At 42.8% G+C, this 24,811-nt stretch overlaps 1 protein-coding gene across 1 annotated transcript in view; it reads right to left on the reverse strand.

Moving 5' to 3' along the window:
* LOC126484247 (uncharacterized) overlaps nucleotides 1-24,811 on the reverse strand; it is a 364,456-nt gene that overhangs the window by 130,433 nt on the left and 209,212 nt on the right. The window lies entirely within an intron of this gene.

The raw sequence follows: 24,811 nt of genomic DNA on the forward strand, positions 1-24,811 counted from the left end.
CATGGTTCTTCGGCAGTCGCATTCATTGTACATATGTTTTTCCTTCCAGATTCTGTGATTACCCTTTCTAGTGATGACCACTGCTGTTCAATTGTACTCCATACTGAGCTAGTCCTTATTGCTGTATTTATAGCCTTAGAGATCTTCAAGCATATCTCGTCATTACTTAGTACTTCCGTATGCCACTTCTTTGCGTATTGGTTCTTCCTGCCTGTTCTCATAAACTTCACCGTACTCTTCTTAGCTACTACATTATTATCTTGTAGATATAGAGTATCCGACCACTTACTGGTGGACTTTAATATGGAGTGCGTGCACCGTTCGCTTTTCTGTAGACATGAACTATATGAGAGACACTTTTTTCCTCAACAGCCGAAACTAGGGAACGTAGTGATGTTGAACGCTTGGGTCTGGAGCGTAGTCGACTTTCTGCCTCATTCCATAGGTGTTCCACTGGGATTAGGTCGTGACTCGAGAGGTCAGTCAACTTGATGAGTCTCATAGTCCACAAACCTTATCCTCACAGATGCTGATTTATGACACTGTGCATTCTCATGCTGACACAACCATCGTCTCCGAACTTATCCTCTACTGTACGCAGCATACAATGCTGGAAAACGTGTTAATATCGTTCTGCGTCTAGTCTTTTCTTACGTAAAGGACCATGACTTAACCATGAAAAAACTCCCATAACCCTTACGCAATCGATTCCTCTGTACTTCACAATTAGTGGGTAACATTTCGCATTCCGAAAGGTGTGGCGTGATTCACCACTCCAAATCACACCGTCATAGCCAACCATTGTCTTGCTGTGGCACTCTTTAGCCACCTCAAGCGTCACTTTGTCTTGGCTATGAAAATTTGCAGCGTATGTATCACATTCTTTGCAACTCCCTGTGGTCGCTCATTGTGCTAAACTGACTGCTGGTAGCGCCATTGAACTCACGCCATTCCTTCCGCTGATTTCTTACAATTTTTCGCTACCACCCTCCTCAATTACAGACGGATCGTCTCGTTAGTGAGAATACCGGGTCTCGGTTTATCTGGGGTTGCTCCATCGTCATTCCACAACACAACATTAACAGTCGTCTTTGGCAGTTTCAAAAGATTTCAGATGTTCTTGATGGTACTATTACTTGGGTGACGTCCAACGAATAGTGCACAGGCCAACCCATAATGAAGTTACTGTCTCTCTGCTGAGAATACTGTACTCCCCACATCCTTAGATAACGCTTGGTTAACCACTCGTGGCATCCAGTAGTCAGTCCAACATAACTGGACATTTTTGATCAAATTTTGTATATACTTGTAATTCTATAATTAATACAAAGCAGCAAATTTCCTTCCACTTGCTTCCACAAAAAACACTTTTGAATGACGTCATCTTATCGATTCCTTAAACAGTTTCATCAGTCTAACGGATTTACTCTGTCCCGACACACGCGCCACGTGCCAGGACTGTAGTGACATCATCTTCAATAGTAGGTAATAGGAATTTTTCATCGATTTCTCATACTTTGCTGATAGTATGAGACGTTGTAACACAGCCCTCGAAATAGGTTATTTGAAGAACTGTCCTACAGTGCTTGTAAATTTTGATTTTAGAACTTGAACAATGAATTGGCACAACGCACTTAACCAAATTCAATTCTCCAAGATGTACACTTAGTCTGGAAGGCTACAAATATAGTACCAATAATAAGCCCAATGTTAATCAACTGAATGTTTATACGTGAAGGGAACAAGTCATATTTCAGGCATACATTCTAATACTGGCGAAATTTTTCCCTCACCTATTGTGAGAAAGTATTTTTTTCCAAAATAGTTTAGTTTCTTCGGTAGATTTACACCGTACTCAGCCAAATACAGGAGCGACATACCACAAAGTAAACTCACATTCAGCATATGAGTCTGAATTGGTACTGACATGAGCGTATACTGAGTCGAAGGGAGACCAATTCCGAACATTACTATGGCTTTAATAAATTTAATTTCTAATTCCGAGAAGTATTTGGAGACATTTCCGCATTTATGTGTACTGAAGAATTAATTTTTCTCCCATTCTAACGTAAGAGAAATATAATTCAAGTTAATGGTATTGTTTTAAGCAAATGAAATTCACATACGCTTTCGTCAACAGTGAACAAAGCTAAAGCAGAACAGTAGCACACTTCAACCACCCCCGCCCCTTTCATCCCTACCACTTCAGCACAGCACCTCCCCTCCTGCCATCCCTCTTCTGTCCACTTACCCCCCACCCACTGAGACGTGAATGCGACTACCAAGAGGGCCGTGACGTAGAGATGGAAGAGGGCACATGTATGTTTCTCTCTTGAAACTAGCCATTCTTCTGTCATTAGGAAATTTTGGAGAACTTGGGAAGCTGGTGTCAATGTCGTTAACATAACAGTTAACGGATCACTAAATTTCTAGTCATAACATATCAACGGAATTAGATACAGTTTACAAACTAAAAATGATAAAAATTACAGACACTTTAGTCAGTGATTGGTGAAGTGGTATCAAATTGTATATTCGGCTGCGAAGTCTTTCGCGAAGTATTTCCTGAGTAAAAATTTCTCGGTGTACATGCCGCGTCAAATCAGGATAAATCTCCAAGCTTTCGACCACCACCTCCATGGTCGTCGTCAGGGCTAAAACTGACGACGACCGTGGAGGTGGTGGTTGAAAGCTTGGAGATTTATCCTGATTTGACGCGGCATGTACACCGAGAAATTTTTACTCAAATTGTATATTCGTTTTGGTATTACAACTTCATACGAGATGCAGAAACGAAGAAATATCTAACGCACCACCTAGAAGAAAGAACTAATAATCTTAGGAAAGTGGTCACCATAGATCATGGCACCAACATCGCCGCAGTATGATGCAACAACTGACTTGCAAAAGTTTCATAATTCACAAAAAAGCTCTAGAAAGCTAATCAAATTTCCGTCACAAATTATTCCTCGAATCAGAAGTATTGAATGCTAAAAAATGTCATTGTGGGTCACTAAACTTATACAGCATTGTTTACAATCATTATCTACCAAATGCAATAGATATTATGGGTGACCTTACGAGTGAATGATGAGTGTTGTTTTGTCTTTGTGTCGTTGGTTACTCAGAAGGACCTGACGGTCCAAGTTCGAAGACGTGCAAGACCGAGAGGTGTGGAATATTACGGAAAGAGTTCCCTGTGGTCGTTGTCTGTATCTCTTCTGAAGGTTTCACCGTTGGCAGTGAAATGTGGCGGTTTCGTTTGATATGCAGCCCACAGTACATTTGCACAGTCACGGACATTAAAACACTCTTTATCGTGGCTTTGGAGACCATAATCTGCTGCGGTGGTTTGTACTGATATTATGCAAGAAATTAGCTGAATGCATTTAAACTAAACCATTCAGTGACATCAGTAGACAGTAACACGTCATTTTATAATTCAGTAGTTAACACAGGTTTCCATATGCAGTGATTTTTTTAAACCTTGTAATTCTTTTAAACTATACACTTTTGCACCTTTCGGCTTAATCCTTCGTCCATATAATCTGCCAGATAACGAAGAAACATGTGAGAAGTTCCTTTACATAGACACAGAAGCTTGCATACATACAAAACAAAAGGAGAATACAATATTAAAACAACAGTGCACAGTATGCTCTCAGATTCCCACGTCCGGTCGTGACGTGAAGTTGTGGTATTTAGCGGGGCAGCCAGCCTTAATGAAAAGAAACTGTAATCTTAATGTGGCGTTAGCACAATGCACGTATCACATTATGTTTCCAACACTTGACATTTTTTAGCATAAGTCATACAGTAATTTCACACATGCAGTCTGTCACATGTGATAAAAAATGCTATGGATCAATGTAACGAAGGCGCCACATCAACAGACGCCGTAATCTGTGTGCAAGAGTGTAACGTAATCTTTTCTTTCCCTTTTCCATTGTATAAATGTACAAAAGCTGTAGTAAGGAAAATTCTTTTCGTAAATTAGAAGTTGTATGACATAATGATGGCGTTACTGTTACTACTACACAAAAGCCGTTAAAATAGATGTATTTAAGTTGAAAATGCTCTGGTGGACATTAATATCGTTGCCCTATCGTGACCCTTGTGTTTGCTTGGTGTATTGACACGGGAGTCACAGCGGCAAACGTACACGCTCTGGGAGACATGTAAACATCAAATACATGGCCCGCAGAACTCTCCTTGCACACTTCCTTGTTATGTGATCAGTTATGACCATAACTCATGCCGAAACCTAATTAGTTATTTAATTACATGTTCCATTGGTCATTGGAACGATTCTTTTATCGAAATAATCTGCAACGAGTCAGTTACGTGATTTGTATGAATGATTATTGCCAAGATTAATGAACACATACTTAGTCCCACCCACGCAAATACTCTTTCAATCTTTCTTTTAAATGGCTATCGGTTTTACGTACAAATTCGTCAATGGAGTGGAAGATGTTGTCCAGCACAGATGATTTTAATTTAGGTTTAAAATTTGCTTCGCTATCTGTCCCACATTTTGTGTTATTGACCAACTGATCATAAAACGTTTTGTTGCTGCATATTGTACTCCCTTCTGAGACACTAACAGCTTTAACAATGAATTATGAAGGTAGGTATGTAAGTCACTGTTTCTCTTCTATTTTTATGGATTATTTATGGCGAATTTCAGTAGCGAATGTATTACTTACAGCGACTGCGTATTTAGAATGCCTATCTCTTTGAAGAGGAACCTACAAGACGTCCTTTGGTGAGGACCAATTATTACTCTAACTTCTGGTTCTTGTGCAATCAGTACTTGCAAAGTAGTGAGTCACTCCAGGAAATTATTGCATAAGACATTACTGAGTGGAAATATACGAAATGTGTCAGGAGGGTGCTAAGTACGTTTCCAAGATTGGAAAATTATACGAAGAGCAAGTAGCTGAACTTAATTACTTGAGAAGCTCAGTAATATTTTTCCAGTTCAAATTTTCATCAGTATGTAAATCCAAATATCGGGGGACTTCTACCCTGTATAGTAATTCGCGCTCAAATGCTACATAAATTTTTGGTGTGACTATTTGTTGTACGATGTAACGTGTTGCTCTCAAAATGTAGTGAAAGTCCATTTTCAACGAACTACTTAATAATTCTTTGGAAAGTACCTTTTACCCACTCTATTATTCCTTTTCAATCTAATGGGATTTATTATAGCACTAGCATCGTCTGCAAAAAGTACCAATCTTTTTTGTTGAATGTTAAGTGGACGGGCATGCAGATACATAGGAAATAATATTGGATCAAATCGAACCATGTGGGACTCACGTTGTGTTTCCTTTTTTTGCCGGTCAGTAAAATTTTCTTTTTTCCGACATTGTCTGAATTATTCAGTACAATCTATTCTATTTGTTAGATACAATTCAAACCAGGTACATGTAAAGCAATATATTCCTAAAACTTCAGATTTTTAAGAAAAAAAAATGGCTCTGAGCACTATGGGACTCAACTGCTGAGGTCATTAGTCCCCTAGAACTTAGAACTAGTTAAACCTAACTAACCTAAGGACATCACACACATCCATGCCCAAGGCAGGATTCGAACCTGCGACCGTAGCGGTCTCGCGGTTCCAGACTGCAGCGCCAGAACCGCGCGGCCACTTCGGCCGGCAGATTTTTAAGAGATTAACATGATCTACACAAATCAAACACATTGGAAAGATCACAAAAAATACCAGCTGGCGACATATTATTATTTAATGCTTGTCCCACACGAAGAACGAATGTATAAGTTGCATTCTCAGTCGATCAAGTCTTCTGGATTACAAACTGTGGTACGCCAGTTAAACTTTTAAATTTTAGTGTGCAACTATACTTGAGTACATCACTTTCTCAAATAATTTGGAAAAAAAATGTCCTGTCATCTTTCTTATGAAGCGGTTTAACAATTGCATATTTTGATAACATCAAGGACATCGCTTATTAAATTATATCAACTTTTCAGAATTCTGTTTATAATTCCATCAGTCCCATAAGCGCTTTTGTTTTTTTTTAGGATTGCAACGTGTTAATTATCACTCGCAATTTCGTTATTTAGTATAATTATAATGGAATCTTGTACACTGACTGGCTGTTCGGTCTCCTGTTTGACGGTGTGCAACGGAGTATGAAGGCGCATTGTTTGAAGTAAATAAATAAGTAAAAAGGGAACCAAGGCAGAAGGTAGCATCGACCAGTGACATTATGACCTCGGATGGCTGTAATTAGTACATATAATTGATTGATTACTAAATCGTTACATGCTTGACTGAATAAGACGCCTATCTGTGACGCAGAATGACTGTCCTCGTTTACATGTCCAGTACTGACGTGTTTCTGCTGGGCCAACAGTGCATGTTCCACTAGTTACCTGGCACACTGACACCTCCACTGAAGTGCTAGTGAACCCAGCTTGTGCAAACACCTCAGCCAATGTGAGGCACAAACCCCTCAGCGCAATTGGCTTAATGAAGCACCCTTGTTTTCTTAGGTACCCCAGCACATCTGTCGAGAGCCCGTTGCAATAGCATCTGCGTTAGCTGGAGTTTCTCCCACAAGCTTCCAACCACGGACAGTCAAACGGAGATACACATTCGAACGCCTCCCTCCAAGTTTATCCTGTATTTCAGTCATGGAATAAGTAAGGACTCATACCTAATGTAACGCTATGGAGTCATTGTCACACTACATATATGTCCTGACGAAATATACAGCCATTTTACGTGGGAAACGAGATATGTCTCAAGCGATGTATAAAATACTACTGGACAGAGTCGTGATTCTTTACTGAATATTAACAACTACATTAGTTTTATGCCTAAGTGTTAATGCAGCCCTAACGGTCATTTTATGATGCGTGTTAATTTTACAAAGCTCAGTTTGCTTGATACATCTAGAAAAATGTAACAAACTGGATGATATGTTTATTTCAAGGCATTAAATTCTATTTCACAATAATAAAAGGAAAAAATATATATCTGAGATACTGAAAATTTCTTCTTTTCATTCCTCATACTGTGGTTTATGTGAAGATTTGCAATTACTGATTCAGATTGTTCTTTAATTTCATTTACGTTCTCCATGAACTTCACTACGTTATTTCGGAAAATATTAGTTCAGTGTGTTTCTCTACAGTCTCAGTCATATTTTAACATCGTGGGGAAGAACCAGCTCAAAGTATCGAATAACCGGCGCTCTTTATAGTTTATAATTACTATTTTACAAAAAATCTAACCGTTAATATCCCCTATGTTTTAAAAATACTGCGTGGAGAACTTTTTCGTGTGATAGAGTTGGTTCGAGATGAAATACACAGTCTAGAAACTATCTTTACCACGTGTTGGTGATACCAGTATAGTACGTGATTTTCTTTTTTTCTTTCTTTGTTTTCAGTCGACAGTCTTCCGATTGCTTTGACGCAGCTTGCCACGAATTCCCGTTCTGTGGCAATCTTTCCATCTCAGAGCAGCACTTGCAACCTATTTCCTCAATTATTGGTTAGATGTATCCGAATCTCGGTCTTCTCCTACACTTTTACCCTCTAAAGCTCCCTCTAGTACTATGGAATGTATTTCTTGATGTCTTAACAAATGTTCTATCATCCCGTCCCTTCCTCTTGACAACCCTCTATGTATTCTTTTCTTCGCCGATTCTGCGAAGAACCTCCTCATTCGTTGCTTTAGCAGTTCACCTAATTTTCAATATTCTTCGGTAGCACCATATTTCAAATGCTTCTATTCCCTTCTATTCCAGTTCTCCCACAATCCACATGTCAGTGCTATACAATGCCGTACTTCATAGAAATTTTTGGTACTAGTAAACTTCTCTTGGCCTGGAATGCCCTTTTTGCTAGAGCTAGTCTGCGATTTATGTCGTGCGTGCGCAGTCCGTGATGGTTATTTTGCTGCCTGGGTATCACAATTCCTTAACTTTATCTCCTTCGCCATCACCAATTATGGTGTTAAGTTTCTCGCTGTTATCATTTCTGCTGTTCCACATTACTTTCATTTTCCTTCGATTTACTCTCAATTCATACTCTGCAGTCATTAGACAATCCATTCTATTTATTGTGAGAAGATATCAGTGTTAAGATGCACTTCCTTCTTGATCTCCCACTCTTATTGTTCATTCTTGTTTCTTGTACGTATCGTGTATTACCCGTCTTTCCCTACAGTTTATCCTATTTTTATCACCGTTTTGAACATCTTGCACCATTTTAAATTTTCGAATGCTTTTTGCATGTAGACCAATCCTATGAATTTATCTTGACTTGTCTTTAGACTTGTAACGTCAGAACTACCTAACTGGTGCGTTTACCTTTCCTCAAGCGAAACGGATCGTCATCTGAGATCCTCAATTTTCCATTTTTCTGTATATTATTCTCGTCAGCAACATGGATGCATGAGCTGTTAAACTGATTGTGTGATAATTCTAGCACGTGACGTCTCTTCCGATCTCGGTAATTGTGTGGATGATATTTTTCTTGAGATATAATGTTTTGTCGTAAGTCTTATAAATTCTACGCAAGAGAGTGAAAAGTCGGTTTATTGCCACCTGTGACGGGCAATAATTTTTTCCGGGTTGACTGTTTTTTACCGTTTGAACGACAATGGCGTAAATTATATTGTTTTATCTAAGGAAAATGTATATCTACATACATATCCGGCAACGGGCTTCCAGTACTTTGTACATCCGGTAGTTTTACTCCTTCACGGTCCTTACGCATGTTGTACCTTGGTTGCAGCAGAATCGTTTTGTAGTCTGTCACATATGTGGTTCCCTCATCATTATCAGTAGCTGTCCACCAAAAGAGCTACTTCCCTCTAGGGATTCCCGTTTAAAGCTTACGGTACATTTCTGTAATACTTCGGTGTTGAAAAAATAAACCCGTAGCCTTACCTCTGAATATTGTGGATCTCAAACACTCAAGCATCACCTTTGACTGGGTCACTAAAGCGGTGTGCTGGCGATAACTTCTAAAGACGAGCTTGTTAAGTGTACTGGTGGGAGGAATGCTTGCTATTTCACTTAGGGGTATGTAGCCTGTTCATGTGACCAAGGAAAGCCCTATCCACGCAATTAAAAAAGTAGTACATAACTCGGTTTATTACATTAACGGTGACATTGACAAGCTAACGCCTCGGCAAGGGTGAACAATGGAACTGGAACAAGGTTCAATGAAAGCGTATCGGGGTACAATTATTATATTTGTAGAAGTCACACGTGTTTGCCGAAGGCTTAATGGAAAGCGGTGGAGAAGGATACGCATGTTCATCTGCGACCGGACTTGAAAGCATACTGACCATCAGAGACCGTTTTAACGTGAGGACTGCCCCAGGGAAGTGTGACAGAACCGGCGTTACTTCTTATATGTATACAAACGACCTGACGGATACTGTAACCAGCAATCTACGATTGTTTGCTGATGATGTCGCCGTGAATATATAGGTGTCATCGTTGAGCGACTGTAGGAGGAGAATAGATGGCTTAGACAAAATTTCAGGTTGGTATGATGTTTAATACAGATGATTGGGATAAACAAACCCATAATGTTCGAACATCGTGTCGATATAGTGCTGTTTGACACAGTCATATCAGTTAAATGTCTAGATGTTACGCTGCAAAGCAGTATGAAAGGGAATTAGCATGTAAGGACTGTAGTAGTGAAGGCGAGTGGTCGACGTCGTTTAATTGGGAGATTTTTCTTTTAAGAAAGTGTGGCTCATCTGTAAAGGGGACCGCGTATAGGACACTACTGCGATCCAACGTTGGATACTGTTCGAAATGTCTGGGAACCGCACCAAGTCCGATTAAAGGAAGATATCGAAGCAATCTGGAGGCGGGCTGGTAGATTTGTTACTGGTAGGTTCCACCATACGCAAGTATTACGGAAATGTTTCGGGGACTCAAGTAGGAACCACCGGAGGGGAGTCGATATTCTTTTCGCGGAGCACTATTGAGAAAATTTATAGAACCGGCATTTTAGACTGACTTTAGAGCGATTCTACTGCCGACAAGGTACATTTAGTATGAGGACAACGAATAGGCAAGGGCACGTACGAAGACATATAAACAGTCGTTTTCTCTCGCTCTGTAAGCGTGTAGAACAAAAAAGGGAAAGACTAGTAGTGATACAGGGTATACCCCACGACGTACCATAGTGTGGCTTGCAGAGCATGTATGCAGACGTAGATGTAATCCATAAGCTGCAAGTAAGTCTTCAGACGGATGCTTGGAATCATTCAAACTAGTCAAAAATGACTCGCGGTCTGTGCAATTCATCTCTCTGTTGTGGCTCGACCTCACCTCGTTAATCTGCAGGGGGAGGCTATTATGGATGGGAAATTAGCCACTGGTTTCGTACCAACAACTCGCATCTGCATCTAAGTTTATATTGGGTGGTAAAAACACCGAAGTCCGCAGCTCACGAAATCTGCTTGAATAGGTGCCTGGTTGCGGAGACGCTCGTCCAAAGAGATCGCCCCGTGATAGGTCCTGTCTGCTGTCTGCAAAGTAAGTTACTCCCGTCTGCCCCTTACTAGGACGACTTGTGTCTCTGGATATCCTTGTTGTCGTGAAATGCAGATTGGTGGAACAATAGGTATTGTGAGCTTCGACCAGGGAAAAGTGTTCTCAAAAGGAGCTGGTCCCTATATTGTACTCTCATTTCAGGTGGTTAACCAATAACAAGCAACCTGACGTTGTATGCTGTCTACGCCCAGTGAAGACGGACCTCTGCAGGACAGCCATGTTTCTCTCTCACACTTCTAGTTTTCACATACAGTTCAGCGTTTTGTTTGGCAGTGATTCAGCTTGGTGGCGGTGTCCCACGATTCAAAGGTGGCCTACCTTTTCTGTAAAAACAGACTCCTGTGTCCTGGCACCGTGGAAAATGTGATCCATATTGTAACCCTAAGTTTCCCGTGCCCAGTGCACCTCTTCAAAGTACAGCCCTGTCTCTGAACGCATGGCTGTCACTCCTGCAGGTGTCTGCGACTCCAATTCGTGAATTCTCCAGCGGCGGTCCTCTTGTAGGCTATTATGTTCTTCTATATCTACTGTCTAACAGACCAGGATAAGATACTCCCATAGTGGTCTCTTATTTAGGTGAGCACGCAGTTCAAAATATGTTCAAATGTGTGTGAAATCTTATGGGACTTAACTGCAAAGGTCATCAGTCCCTAAGCTTACACACTACTTAACCTAAACTATCCTAAAGACTAACACACACACCCATGCCCGAAGGAGGACTCGAACCTCCGCGGGGACAAGCCGCACAGTCCATGACTGCAGCGCCCCAGACCGCTTGCCTAATACCGCGCGGCGCACGCTGTTCAATATGAAAATGTGATCTACGTAAATTAAGTACTGGTAATCATTGTGACCTATACACATTTCATCTGTTAGTGGGGGATTAAAATTCAAATTTAATTTGTCTTTTTAATTCTGGGTTACAACACTTGTTGGACAGTTTGCGAGAAGTATTGCTATACGTCTTTCAAGTAATTGAAATGGACCATTCACCTTCCCTACAACCTGCAAAAGGTTTTCGTTAGATTTCACTTGCAAAACCGAAACTCTTTCAGGAACTGAGCTCCCACGGATAAAACAGCTTCGAAATACAGCTTGCTTTAAAAATGGGTTAATGCATTAGGTTTCTGACGACAAGCACGTAACTGAATTAAAGTGCAGAAAAAATTTGAAATGATTTTTAATTTCGTTGGAAGACGTTATGTGCTCCCATTATCAGACACCAGATAGTAATAGTCTGGGTAATTTGCATGCGGTTTAAAGAAAAAAGCTAATTTATCATGCATCTCAGTGTTTGTGAAATATCTCGTCAATTACAATTATATAATTTCCCAGCAGTTACCATCAGCACGGTGTGTTGTAATAGGGGTATTGGTAAAGTATTATCAAATTGTAACGACGTGCAGGGTGCGGCAGTTTTAGAGCACATACACCAAAAATGTTATAAGCGATAAATTTTTTTTCATCATTTTGTGCGTGGGTGGACGGGGGTGGGGACGGGGATATCGGCAGGACAAGTTTCGTAAATGTTTGAAATTATGTGTTACATCTGGAGTATCCTTAGTGACAATATAAGATTAAACAGCCAGCCGGTTGCACATAAACGTTAGATGCATTGAACTAGGTTTCGGCACTCACTAGGGGTGTCTTCATCGGAATGAACAGTCGCTAAATCGTAAAATTGCACTGATAAAAAGCAATTGCCAGAATTTGGAGCAGCTGTGCTCAAGCCAAAAGTAAAACCAAACGGTGTAGCCTTTACCTCGTATACCCAGCTGGGAACAACTTGTGATCAAAAAATATGGATTTAAACTTGCCTTTACCACGAACAATTGCTTACTAAAAAACCCACAATCTCAAGGCCACATTTGCTACGTACACAGTTCAGGAGTGTATAAAATCGCTTGTGATACGTGTCCCGTTTATTATATAGGAAAAACTGGAGGTAGTTGTAGTGTCAAGAACAAGGAACATTTGCTGAGAAAAAAAGGGACTAATGTAGAATAGTTCCACTTTCTTCTGATCATTTGTTAATTTCCGGAACCAAACCGAGGCGCGTCGAAGAAATTTGCATTTTACTAGAGAATGGAATAGTCATAGGCTCGACGTAATCGAAAAGCTAGAGATTTTGAAGCATACTTCTAGGAACACTGATCTTCTCTTCAATGAACAGTTACAACTACGTAACAAATATTATTTCAGTGGTTTAAATCAACTACTCGAGGAATTTTGTTTCCTCTGTTTTTTATTATATATTCGTGCTTCTGGTTTCGAAACGTTTCTTTCTTTTAATCTCATAGACATGTGCTGCTAAAGTTACTTTCATGCAAATATTTGCCGGCCGGAGTGGCCGAGCGGTTCTAGGCGCAACAGTCTGGAACCGTGCGACCGCTACGGTTAACTGTCGCCTTCTTCAATTATTTATATTACAATGTTTCAAATGGCCACACGTTACTATCCGCGCCTGGTATGCGGCGCTACTCGTATTGTTTTCGTGGCAGCAATGTAAGCCACTGGGCCGATCAGTCTTATGTTATTCCCAGCTAGCTACGTGGAAAAGGCTACAACGTCTTGTTTTAGTTTTGACTTGAGCATATTTGCTCCAAATTCTGACAACTGCTTTGCAGCAGGGTAAATTTACCATTTACCAACCGTTCATTCCCATGTAGACGCCCCTAGTAGGTGTCGGAACCTAGGTCAATGTACCTAACGTTTATACGCAACCGGTTGACGTGTTGAAACTAGTATACAGGTGCTGAATAACAGCCGTGTTCAAAACTGTATCCTTAGTGACATGTACACAAGTTAACGCGAATGTCGTTATCGTGTGTATGCAGCAAGTTACCAAGGGCTCCATTCTCATATATTAGATGAATATATGCTGGGTATTTGCAAGCATTAATTTAGGCTACCTCAAAACATATACACAACCTCTAAAGGTAACAGACTACTTGTTTCATTGTGTTAAACCTTTAAAATCAGATAATACCTCCCAATAAGCATTTTAAATATTTCAGTCGGGTAAATACGTATGTTAAAGATTGAAAATCAGGTCTTTGTGGCAGCTGGAAGCCATTAGGTCAGTAACCTGCAACTGAAGCCGCGAAACATGAACCATAAACCACGATCCGTGGTGTCTTTTAATGTAGACGTCGCTTTGCAACACTAGACCTAGACATGTAATCGACTTGACTGTTTCGAGCTGCACATGACTGATTCTGTATTCGAAGACTGAAGAATTGTTTTTCTTTCTCATTTCCTTTATCTTACGTTTTTCCGCACTTAGAGCAACTGCCATCCATCAAAGAAAACAGAAATTCTGCCTAATCTATCCCGTACCTCCTAGACCCGATCAACGACATTTTCCATACACTTCCAACTTCATCACCAGACAACAGCAGGTTGCTGCTCAACCTTTCTGTCATATCGTCTGAAGAATAGGAGCGGTTCTATCACACTTACAGGGCCACTCTGTTATTTCTAGATGTCCTTGAGCTTCTCACCTACCTGAGGACCGGTTTCATATGCTCGCACCTTCGGTAAAAGTTTGCTGTGCGGCAATGTTTCAAACGCTTCCCAAAATCTAGGAACATGAAATCTCTCTGTTGCCCTTCATCTTTCGTTCGTTGGATATAGTGCGAGAAAAAGGGCAAGCCGAGATTCGCTCGACTGATTCTTTCTAAATCTATCCTGATCTGTTGGCTTTTCTCTCTTAATAAAATACATTATAATCGATTAATTAATACAAACCAACATCATCAGCTGGAATTTGAAACAAATCGATAGACCACATTATAATTTACGATGGTCTGGGCCTCAAAGCCGGATTTTTAGCTTAATGCGTGCGTACACGTTGATCCGCATCGGATACCCTGGTACGCTACACATACAACCCAAACTTCCATTCTCTCGTACGCTAGTAGCGTCTCTGACCATTCTCCTCCTGCTGGCAGTTCACCATGATGCCCACAGGAGTTCGGACATAGTATGCATCCGCACTAAAATAATTGTAAGAGCCGTTAAATGTAAGAGTCGTTGCGCTCATAGATAGAATCCCTGGCACACATATCTATGCTTTGGGTCGGTTATGTCATACATATAAAAAGGGTCAATCACCTAAATCTTCCACCACAGATATCGCGGGAATGCAAAGTGCAGAATAGACTGGTAGTAACGGGCTCGTATTGTTAGCCAGTAAACAGACTGTATGTTCAAATGTGTGTGAAATCTTATGGGACTTAACTGCTAAGGTCATCAGTCCCTAAGTTTACACACTACTTAACCTAAATTAACCTAAGGACAAATACACACACACACCCATGCCCGAGGGAGGACTCGTACCTCCGTCGGTTTACAGAGTGTACTGTTTCTGCACACATACAATGTTTTGAATATAACAATGCCTATCCACGTTAACAATTAAAAGTAATTTAAATTAGAATGTCGGTAGTGTTTGTTGCAGATTCTACAGCGACTCGTTTAAGTGATATCGTATTTTCAAAAGTGTCCACACCGGCATTTGATTGTGCCATTGAAGCTGCGCAGTTGCTAGGTACGAAGTTGTTATGTTAGCTTATGGTTTGCTTGTGCTTTCCTTGAGTGCGCAGCGATTTGCTAGTCACGTATCGTGTGACGATCCAAGCAGGTTGTGACTGTTCGATGAAATTTAATATTGCAGAAATTGCCGAAAAACTCGTGGTATATGGAGAGTGTAGGAAGAATGCAGTGCTTTCTTGCACGGTTGATGCGGGAAGTTACTCCAATAGACATCAACCATCTCGGAAATTATTTATTAACTCTGAAAACAGATATATGGAAGTGTAGTGCTATAGCTAGATGACATAACACAAGGAAACAGGTGCCAACAGGACAGGGGGATATTAATGTTCTTGCTGATGTTGCAGTCGATCGACACCTTAGCTCCCGATCAACCGCCCGCGGAAGCGGCATGAGTCAAGTAAATGTAATACGCATTCTCCATCGAAATAGGTTCCATCCATATCGTATACAGGGTGCCACAAAAAGGTACGGCCAAACTTTCAGGAAACATTCCTCACACACAAATAAAGAAATGATGTCATGTGGACATGTGTCCGGAAACGCTTAATTTCCATGTCAGAGCTCATTTTAGTTTCGTCAGTATGTACTGTACTTCCTCGATTAACCCCCAGTTGGACCAATTAAAGGAAGGTAATGTTGACTTCGGTGCTTCTGTTGATATGAGACTCATTCCTCTACAGTACTAGCATCAAGCACATCAGTACCTAACATCAACAGGTTAGTGTTCATCACTTAAGTGGTTTTGCAGTCAGTGCAATGTTTACAAATGCGGAGTTGGCAGATGCCCATTTGATGTATGGATTAGCACGAGGCAATAGCCGTGGCGCGGTACGTTTGTATCCAGACAGATTTCCAGAGCGAAGGTGTCCCGACAGGAAGATGTTCGAAGCAATTATTCGGCGTCTTAGGGAGCACGGAACATTCCAGCCTATGACTCGCGACTGGGGAAGACCTAGAACGACGAGGACACCTGCAATGGACGAGGCAATTCTTCGTGCAGTTGACGATAACCCTAATGGCAGCGTCGGGGAAGTTGCTGCTGTACAAGGTAACGTTGACCACGTCACTGTATGGAGAGTGCTACGGGAGAACCAGTTGTTTCCGTACCATGTACAGCGTGTGCAGGCACTATCAGCAGCTGATTGGCCTCCACGGGTAGACTTCGGCGAATGGTTCATCCTCATTTCAGTGCAAATGTTCTCTTTACGGATGAGGCTTCATTATAAATTTTCACAATCAACACGTGTTGGCTGACGAGAATCCGCACGCAATTGTGCAATGACGTCATCAACACAGATTCTTTGTGAACGTTTGGGCAGCCATTGTTGGTGATGTCTTGATTGGGCCCCATGTTTTTCCACCTACGCTCAATGGAGCACGTTATCATGATTTAATACGGGCCCGATGGAGCTCCTGCACATTTCAGTCGAAGTGTTCGTACGCTTCTCAACAACATGTTCGGTGACCGATGGATTGGTAGAGGCGGACCAATTCCATGGCCTCCACGCTCTCCTGACCTCAACCCTCTTGACTTTCATTTATGGGGGCATTTGAAAGCTCTTGGGGCTGCATCAGCGCATCAGGGATTTCATGCGACGGAGGGTGGATGCATGTATCCTCGCTACCGGAGGACATTTTGGACATTTCCTGTAACAAAGTCTTTCGAGTCACGCTGGTACGTCCTGTTGCTGTGTGTTTCCATTCCATGATTAATGTGATTTGAAGTGAAGTAATAAAATGAGCTCTATCATGGAAAGTAAGCGTTTCCGGACACATGTCCACATAACATATTTTCTTTCTTTGTGTGTGAGGAATGTTTCCTGAAAGTTTGGCCGTACCTTTATGTAACACCCTGTGTATTCCACGGACGTCCAGCTCATAGCGCACGTAGTACTGCAGCTTATCTTCGCGAATTGATTTCAAATCACTGGATAGGTCTCAGAGACCTGTACTTTCACAAGCCCATTCGCCTGATTCGACACCTGTAATCTTTTTCTCAGGAGAGAGCCGAAAGACAATGTCAACAAGGAAACATCAACTACATTCGATGATATACAACGACGGATTACTTCTGCTTGCTCTGACGTCTTCGCTAGTGCGTGTGCAGCAGTCGTTGCATACCAGACTGGAAGCGTGTATTGCCGCTACCTGTGGTCGTTTTGAATACGACCTGTGATGATGAATTGTCTCGTTATTTGCGAGAACGTACATAACTAGAGCATGAAGTTGTGTTGTCCTTTAGTGTATACTACACATGTATTGTACAAAAGTCGTTGTGGGAACTTTTCAGAATACAATATCTCGTTAATGACTCGCACTAAAATCCTGAAACTAACACCACTAATATTCTAATTTACTATCCTTTTAGATTATGAATGTTAATAGGCAATGTCTAAATTAGAAAGTGTATGTCTGACAAAAAATAAGCTTCTACGTATTACACTCCTGGAAATGCAAAAAAGAACACATTGACACCGGTGTGTCAGACCCACCATACTTGCTCCGGACACTGCGAGAGGGCTGTACAAGCAATGATCACACGCACGGCACAGCGGACACACCAGGAAACGCGGTGTTGGCCGTCGAATGGCGCTAGCTGCGCAGCATTTGTGCACCGCCGCCGTCAGTGTCAGCCAGTCTGCCGTGGCATACGGAGCTCCATCGCAGTCTTTAACACTGGTAGCATGCCGCGATAGCGTGGACGTGAACCGTATGTGCAGTTGACGGACTTTGAGCGAGGGCGTATAGTGGGCATGCGGGAGGCCGGGTGGACGTACCGCCGAATTGCTCAACACGTGGGGCGTGAGGTCTCCACAGTACATCGATGTTGTCGCCAGTGGTCGGCGGAAGGAGCACGTCCCCGTCGACCTGGGACCGGAGCGCAGTGACGCACGGATGCACGCCAAGACCGTAGGATCCTAGGCAGTGCCGTAGGGGACCACACCGCCACTTCCCAGCAAATTAGGGACACTGTTGCTCCTGGGGTATCGGCGAGGACCATTCGCAACCGTCTCCATGAAGCTGGGCTACGGTCCCGCACACCGTTAGGCCGTCTTCCGCTCACGCCCCAACATCGTGCAGCCCGCCTCCAGTGGTGTCGCGACAGGCGTGAATGGAGGGACGAGTGGAGACGTGTCGTCTTCAGCGATGAGAGTCGCTTCTGCCTTGGTGCCAATGATGGTCGTATGCGTGTTTGGCGCCTTGCAGGTGAGCGCCACAATCAGGACTGCATACGACCGAGGCACACAGGGCCAACACCTGGCATCATGGTGTGGGGAGCGATCTCGTACACTGGCCGTACACCACTGGTGATCGTCGAGGGGACACTGAATAGTGCACGGTACATCCAAACCGTCATCGAACCCATCGTTCTACCATTCCTAGACCGGCAAGGGAACTTGCTGTTCCAACAGGACAATGCACGTCTGCATGTATCCCGTGCCACCCAACGTGCTCTAGAAGGTGTAAGTCAACTACCCTGGCCAGCAAGATCTCCGGATCTGTCCCCCATTGAGCATGTTTGGGACTGGATAAAGCGTCGTCTCACGCGGTCTGCACGTCCAACACCAACGCTGGTCCAACTGAGGCGCCAGGTGGAAATGGCATGGCAAGCCGTTCCACAGGACTACATCCAGCATCCCTACGATCGTCTCCATGGGAGAATAGCAGCCTGCATTGCTGCGAAAGGTGGATATACACTGTACTAGTGCCGACATTGTGCATGCTCTGTTGCTTGTGTCTATGTGCCTGTGGTTCTGTCAGTGTGATCATGTGATGTATCTGACCCCAGGAATGTGTCAATAAAGTTTCCCCTTCCTGGGACAATGAATTGAAGGTGTTCTTATTTCAATTTCCAGGAGTGTATTAAAATCTGTTGAGGGCTAGCAAGACTAGTCACTTACTACCAATCAATTCTGCGAAAACCACACATCAATAGCATTTTCCATTTCCACAAAATTTGAGATGAGCGTTTTAGGTGAGTCATTCTCTTCATATATCACCATGTTATAATAGAATTTAAACTGTGCCCAAGAATTCTACAGAAAATTGACATAGGGGTACGGTTTTGCAAATCTACTGATTCATTCCATTATCCATATTGTATCGCGAGGAAACGGGCTAGTTGGGGGGGGGGGGGGGGGGGGCCTGAACATATTATGAGTTCGGAGTTGGCGTGGTCGCACTGGCCGCTCAGCAAACCGGGGTCGTCAGCAACCGCGAGGTGCCGAACAGTAGCCGTAGCAAATGGGGACATCCATGTTGACGCTATGTCGAGAAAAGGGCTTTGTGTCTATGAAGGAGAATTGTATGCTGGGAGTGCCAATGATGGCGGACTTTGTGAAACCATAATGGCAGACATTTCACAGTTCATGTAGAAATTAACAGTAGCCAGGGAAATCATGATACCACAAAAAGGAACACGTATATTACCATTATTTGCATTACGATTCAGATGGTGTAATCAGATTTTCAATATCTTTATTAGTTTAAAGTTTAGTATCTAACAGTAAATTATACACGCCCAGCAACGAATTTCCAAAATCTAAACGGCTTATCTCATTTTGCGATCGACATGTCCTTAGAAACCTATTACAGGAAAGTAACTTGAATAGTACATGAGTTATTGGAGGTCCAAGTAGCCTATTAGTATTGATCGCGTCAGGCCATGCGTACTCCACTGTTACACGAAAAAACGGTAGCAGCATGCTTATAAATATATATTTATTCGTCTATGTCTTTGTTTATATCCATTATATACACTCCTGGAAATTGAAATAAGCGTGAATTCATTGTCCCAGTAAGGGCAAACTTTATTGACACATTCCTGGGGTCAGATACATCACATGATCACACTGACAGAACCACAGGCACATAGACACAGGCAACAGAGCATGCACAATGTCGGCACTAGTACAGTGTATATCCACCTTTCGCAGCAATGCAGGCTGCTATTCTCCCATGGAGACGATCGTAGAGATGCTGGATGTAGTCCTGTGGAACGGCTTGCCATGCCATTTCCACCTGGCGCCTCAGTTGGACCAGCGTTCGTGCTGGACGTGCAGACCGCGTGAGACGACGCTTCATCCAGTCCCAAACATGCTCAATGGGGGACAGATCCGGAGATCTTGCTGGCCAGGGTAGTTGACTTACACCTTCTAGAGCACGTTGGGTGGCACGGGATACATGCAGACGTGCATTGTCCTGTTGGAACAGCAAGTTCCCTTGCCGGTCTAGGAATGGTTGAACGATTGGTTCGATGACGGTTTGGATGTACCGTGCACTATTCAGTGTTCCCCCGACGATCACCAGTGGTGTACGGCCAGTGTAGGAGATCGCTCCCCACACCATGATGCCAGGTGTTGGCCCTGTGTGCCTCGGTCGTATGCAGTCCTGATTGTGGCGCTCACCTGCACGGCGCCAAACACGCATACGACCATCATTGGCACCAAGGCAGAAGCGACTCTCATCGCTGAAGACGACACGTCTCCATTCGTCCCTCCATTCACGCCTGTCGCGACACCACTGGAGGCGGGCTGCACGATGTTGGGGCGTGAGCGGAAGACGGCCTAACGGTGTGCGGGACCGTAGCCCAGCTTCATGGAGACGGTTGCGAATGGTCCTCGCCGATACCCCAGGAGCAACAGTGTCCCTAATTTGCTGGGAAGTGGCGGTGCGGTCCCCTACGGCACTGCGTAGGATCCTACGGTCTTGGCGTGCATCCGTGCGTCGCTGCGGTCCGGTCCCAGGTCGACGGGCACGTGCACCTTCCGCCGACCACTGGCGACAACATCGATGTACTGTGGAGACCTCACGCCCCACGTGCTGAGCAATTCGGCGGTACGTCCACCCGGCCTCCCGCATGCCCACTATAAGCCCTCGCTCAAAGTCCGTCAACTGCACACACGGTTCACGTCCACGCTGTCGCGGCATGCTACCAGTGTTAACGACTGCGATGGAGCTCCGTATGCCACGGCAAACTGGCTGACACTGACGGCAGCGGTGCACAAATGCTGCGCAGCTAGCGCCATTCGACGGCCAACACCGCGGTTCCTGGTGTGTCCGCTGTGCCGTGCGTGTGATCATTGCTTGTACAGCCCTCTCGCAGTGTCCGGAGCAAGTATGGTGGGTCTGACACACCGGTGTCAATGTGTTCTTTTTTCCATTTCCAGGAGTGTACTATTTATGAAGAAATTGGTCAAATATTTAGTGTGTTTTAGAAAGCAAAGACATACTAGGCTACTGGCCTATTTTTACTTTTATTCCTTTGACACATGTTTCTTTAATTTGTTCATGTATTTAATAATGTGTGTAAGTGCATGTTGATGGTCTAACCATATGATTATTTATTTAATTTCAAGTTATTTAAATGTGAATCCAGTATTTCGTATTTGTTTCAATATGTTTATGAGTGTGCATTGGCTTGGAGACATGGCGCGAGCGCTCTACCCAATCACAGCGCTTGTTGCTACGGTAGGTGACTACCAAAGTCAATGGAGAGAGTGTATGGAAGTGGGGCAGGAGCACCGCGTCACAAAGAACACGAGAGAGTGCTGGACAGGAAGATGCGACGGACGATCGCAGGATATACTCGGATAGTACAGAGAAGTTTTCGCGTAGTCGCTGGAGATGGAATTATTTTGTACTGCCGACTTTTGCACTTGTGAGAGTTTCGTGGCTTCTGCAGTGAAGACATAGTATGCGTTTAGAAGTGAATATCGCACAAGCTATGTTGTTGTTCATAACTAATTACGTGAAGTATTCCCGTTATTCAACTTATATTTTACTTTATTGCTAGATCATCGACACCAATAAGTGTTTTGCAGAAATAAAGATCATTCTTAAAAGATCTTCTGCTATCGTAATTATCATTTAAAATCATTAAAATAGGACCTGCAGGTTTCATTTAATTGCAGCTTTCATTTATAAGATTGTATGTTACATTCAAAATTCGCAACTGCCGAGTGATAGGAAGCTCGACCATTCGATTCATGTGTCTAGTCATATTGTATAAGGAAGCTTCGACCATTCGATTCATAGTGCTATTCATATTGTATACTGTAGACTCAGCTGTATTTGGCATGTAACGCGGCAACTACTTATCCCAGCCCCTCGACAACGAAACCAGCGAAAACTTTTAATATTTCAACTCTGAGTTGAAATAGGGCCATCGTAATTTTCTTTTCAAATGGTTGAAATGGCTCTGAGCACTATGGAACTTAACATCGGAGGTCATCAGTCCCCTAGAACTTAAAACTACTTAAACCTAACTAACCTAAGGATATCACACACATCTATGCCCGAGGCAGGATTCGATCCTGCGGCCGTAGCAGACGCGTGGTTCCGGACTGAAGCGCCTACAAGCGCTCGGCCACCGCGTCCGGCAATTTTCTTTTCTTTCTTTTTTTTCTTTTTTTCTTTAAAAAAAACCCGCAGTATACACGAGTTATTTGCGCTTTTTCCATTTGGGACGTTGTACTGTGTCAGAGTTTTACAATGTACACTGGCCATAGAAAGAAATGCGTTTGGACACTGTGCTTCAATAAAGTATTCGTGCTTTACTTTTCAAAGATCCAGTATTAATTAACAGAGTATTCCATGTTTCTAGTAATAAAATAACGACTGCTAATATCAGTCTCTGATGCATAAAAGTTCCGGTTACTGAGCTCTCTCGAAAATTACATTTGAAGGCTGTTCGAAAATTAATCTCTGCTTTAATGTAGCAAGGTGAATGGTTGCTGCTCCGACACACGCGTAAGTTCACTGTGATTCGATCTGCGATGCGCAAACGATTCATTTCATTCTCTTACTGTAGCTGTTCTACGGATCTTACCACAAAGTAAATGTTTTGTGTGTCAATACTGTCGTTTGTTTAAGATAGGAAGAACGAAATATAATGTTGAAGACAAAAGCGTCAGTCCGTCTGTAGTAAGAAAGGACACACACAGCTATTCTCTCGCTTAAAAAGAATATATGTTCCCAAACCGAAGTCGCATCCTACCAAACTGAGTCTGACAGACGAACCAATTTAATATCACATCGAAGAAAACTAGAGGAGTAACGGATATTGACTGGCAGGAGTGTTTTCTTTCCCAACCTCCTTACCCGTCACCCGCTCTCAGTTCCTGAACACGGTTTCGGTACTCGTAAACTAGTAAATTTTTGTTTTCACGATATCTCAACTGCCGACTACCGTGGCACTGGTGTCTAGCAGTGCTCCATTACGGACTGTGAGTAAACAATGGCGACACAATTTTTTTACTCTCTGGGTTTCATAGATCATTTGTGTAAACCACTGAACAAATTGATTACTGAAAGCAGACATTCTTTTCATTACGAGGTGAAACGGGATATGTTACTGATCAGACATGTGACTGCTCACACGGACTTTCTACGCTTACACGGAGACAAATCAGCAGTCAACGCTGTGGGTTCATATTACCAAGCCTAACATGTCCAAAAATGCAGTCCTGACTCTGTGCGTCAGAAGGGTTATGTCTTACCGAGCGTTTGGCCGCTGGAAGAAACTTGTTATTGTAGAATCGTAGAAAAGCTATCAATTCGGCATCCTGCTGTGAGACATTAAAGAAACCGAGAAGAGCGATTCAAGGCAAGCGACACCTTCCCATGAATACCAGCGTCGTGTTTTCGCACGAGATGCGCCACAGTCTGGTATTCATCTACAAATACGTCTACATGGATACTCTGCAAATAATATTTAAGTACCTGGCAGAGAGTTCATCGAACCACCTTCACAATTCTGTATTATTCCAATCTCGTAAGGCGCGCGGAAAGAACGAAAACGAACACCTATATCTTTCCGTAAGAGCTCTTATTTCCCTTATTTTATCGTTGTGATCGTTTCTCCCTAAGTAGGTCGGTGTCAACAAAAATATTTTCGCATTCGGAGGCGAAAGTTAGTGATTGGAATTTCGTGAGAAATTTCCGTCGAAAGAGAAACGCCTTTCTTTTAGTGATGTCCAGCCCAAATCTTGTATCATTTCTGTGACACTCTCACCCATAATTCGCGATAATGCAAAACTTCCTGCCCTTCTTTGAACTTTTTCGATGTACTCCGTCATTCCTATCTGGTAACGATCCCACACCACGCAGCAGTATTGTAAAAGAGGACGGCCAAGCGTAGTGTAGGCAGTCTCCTTAGTAGATCTGTTATATTTTCTATGTGTCCTGCCAATAAGACGCAGACTTTGGGCCGGCCAGAGTGGCCGTGCGGTTCTTGGCGCTGCAGTCTGGAGCCGAACGTCCGCTGCGGTCAAAGGTTCGAATCCTGCCTCGGGCATGGATGTGTGTGATGTCCTTAGGTTAGTTAGGTTTAATTAGTTCTAAGTTCTATGCGCCTTATTACCTCAGAAGTTAAGTCGCATAGTGCTCAGTGCCATTTGAACCTTTTTTAACAGTCTTTGGTTAGAATTATCCACAACATTTACTATGTGATCCTTCCACTTTAAGTTGTTCGTAATTTAATACCTAGGTATTTAGTTGAATTTACGGCTTTTAGATTACACTGATTTATCGTGTAACCGATGTTTAGCGAATTCCTTTTAGCACTCATGTGGATGACCTCACACTTTTTATTATTTAGGGTCAACTGCCACTTTTCGCACCATTCATATAGCTTTTCTTAATTGTTCTGCAGTTTGTTTTGATCTTGTTATGACTTTATTAGT

Source organism: Schistocerca serialis, chromosome 6 (assembly GCF_023864345.2).
Source record: "Schistocerca serialis cubense isolate TAMUIC-IGC-003099 chromosome 6, iqSchSeri2.2, whole genome shotgun sequence".
Lineage (NCBI taxonomy): Eukaryota > Metazoa > Arthropoda > Insecta > Orthoptera > Acrididae > Schistocerca > Schistocerca serialis.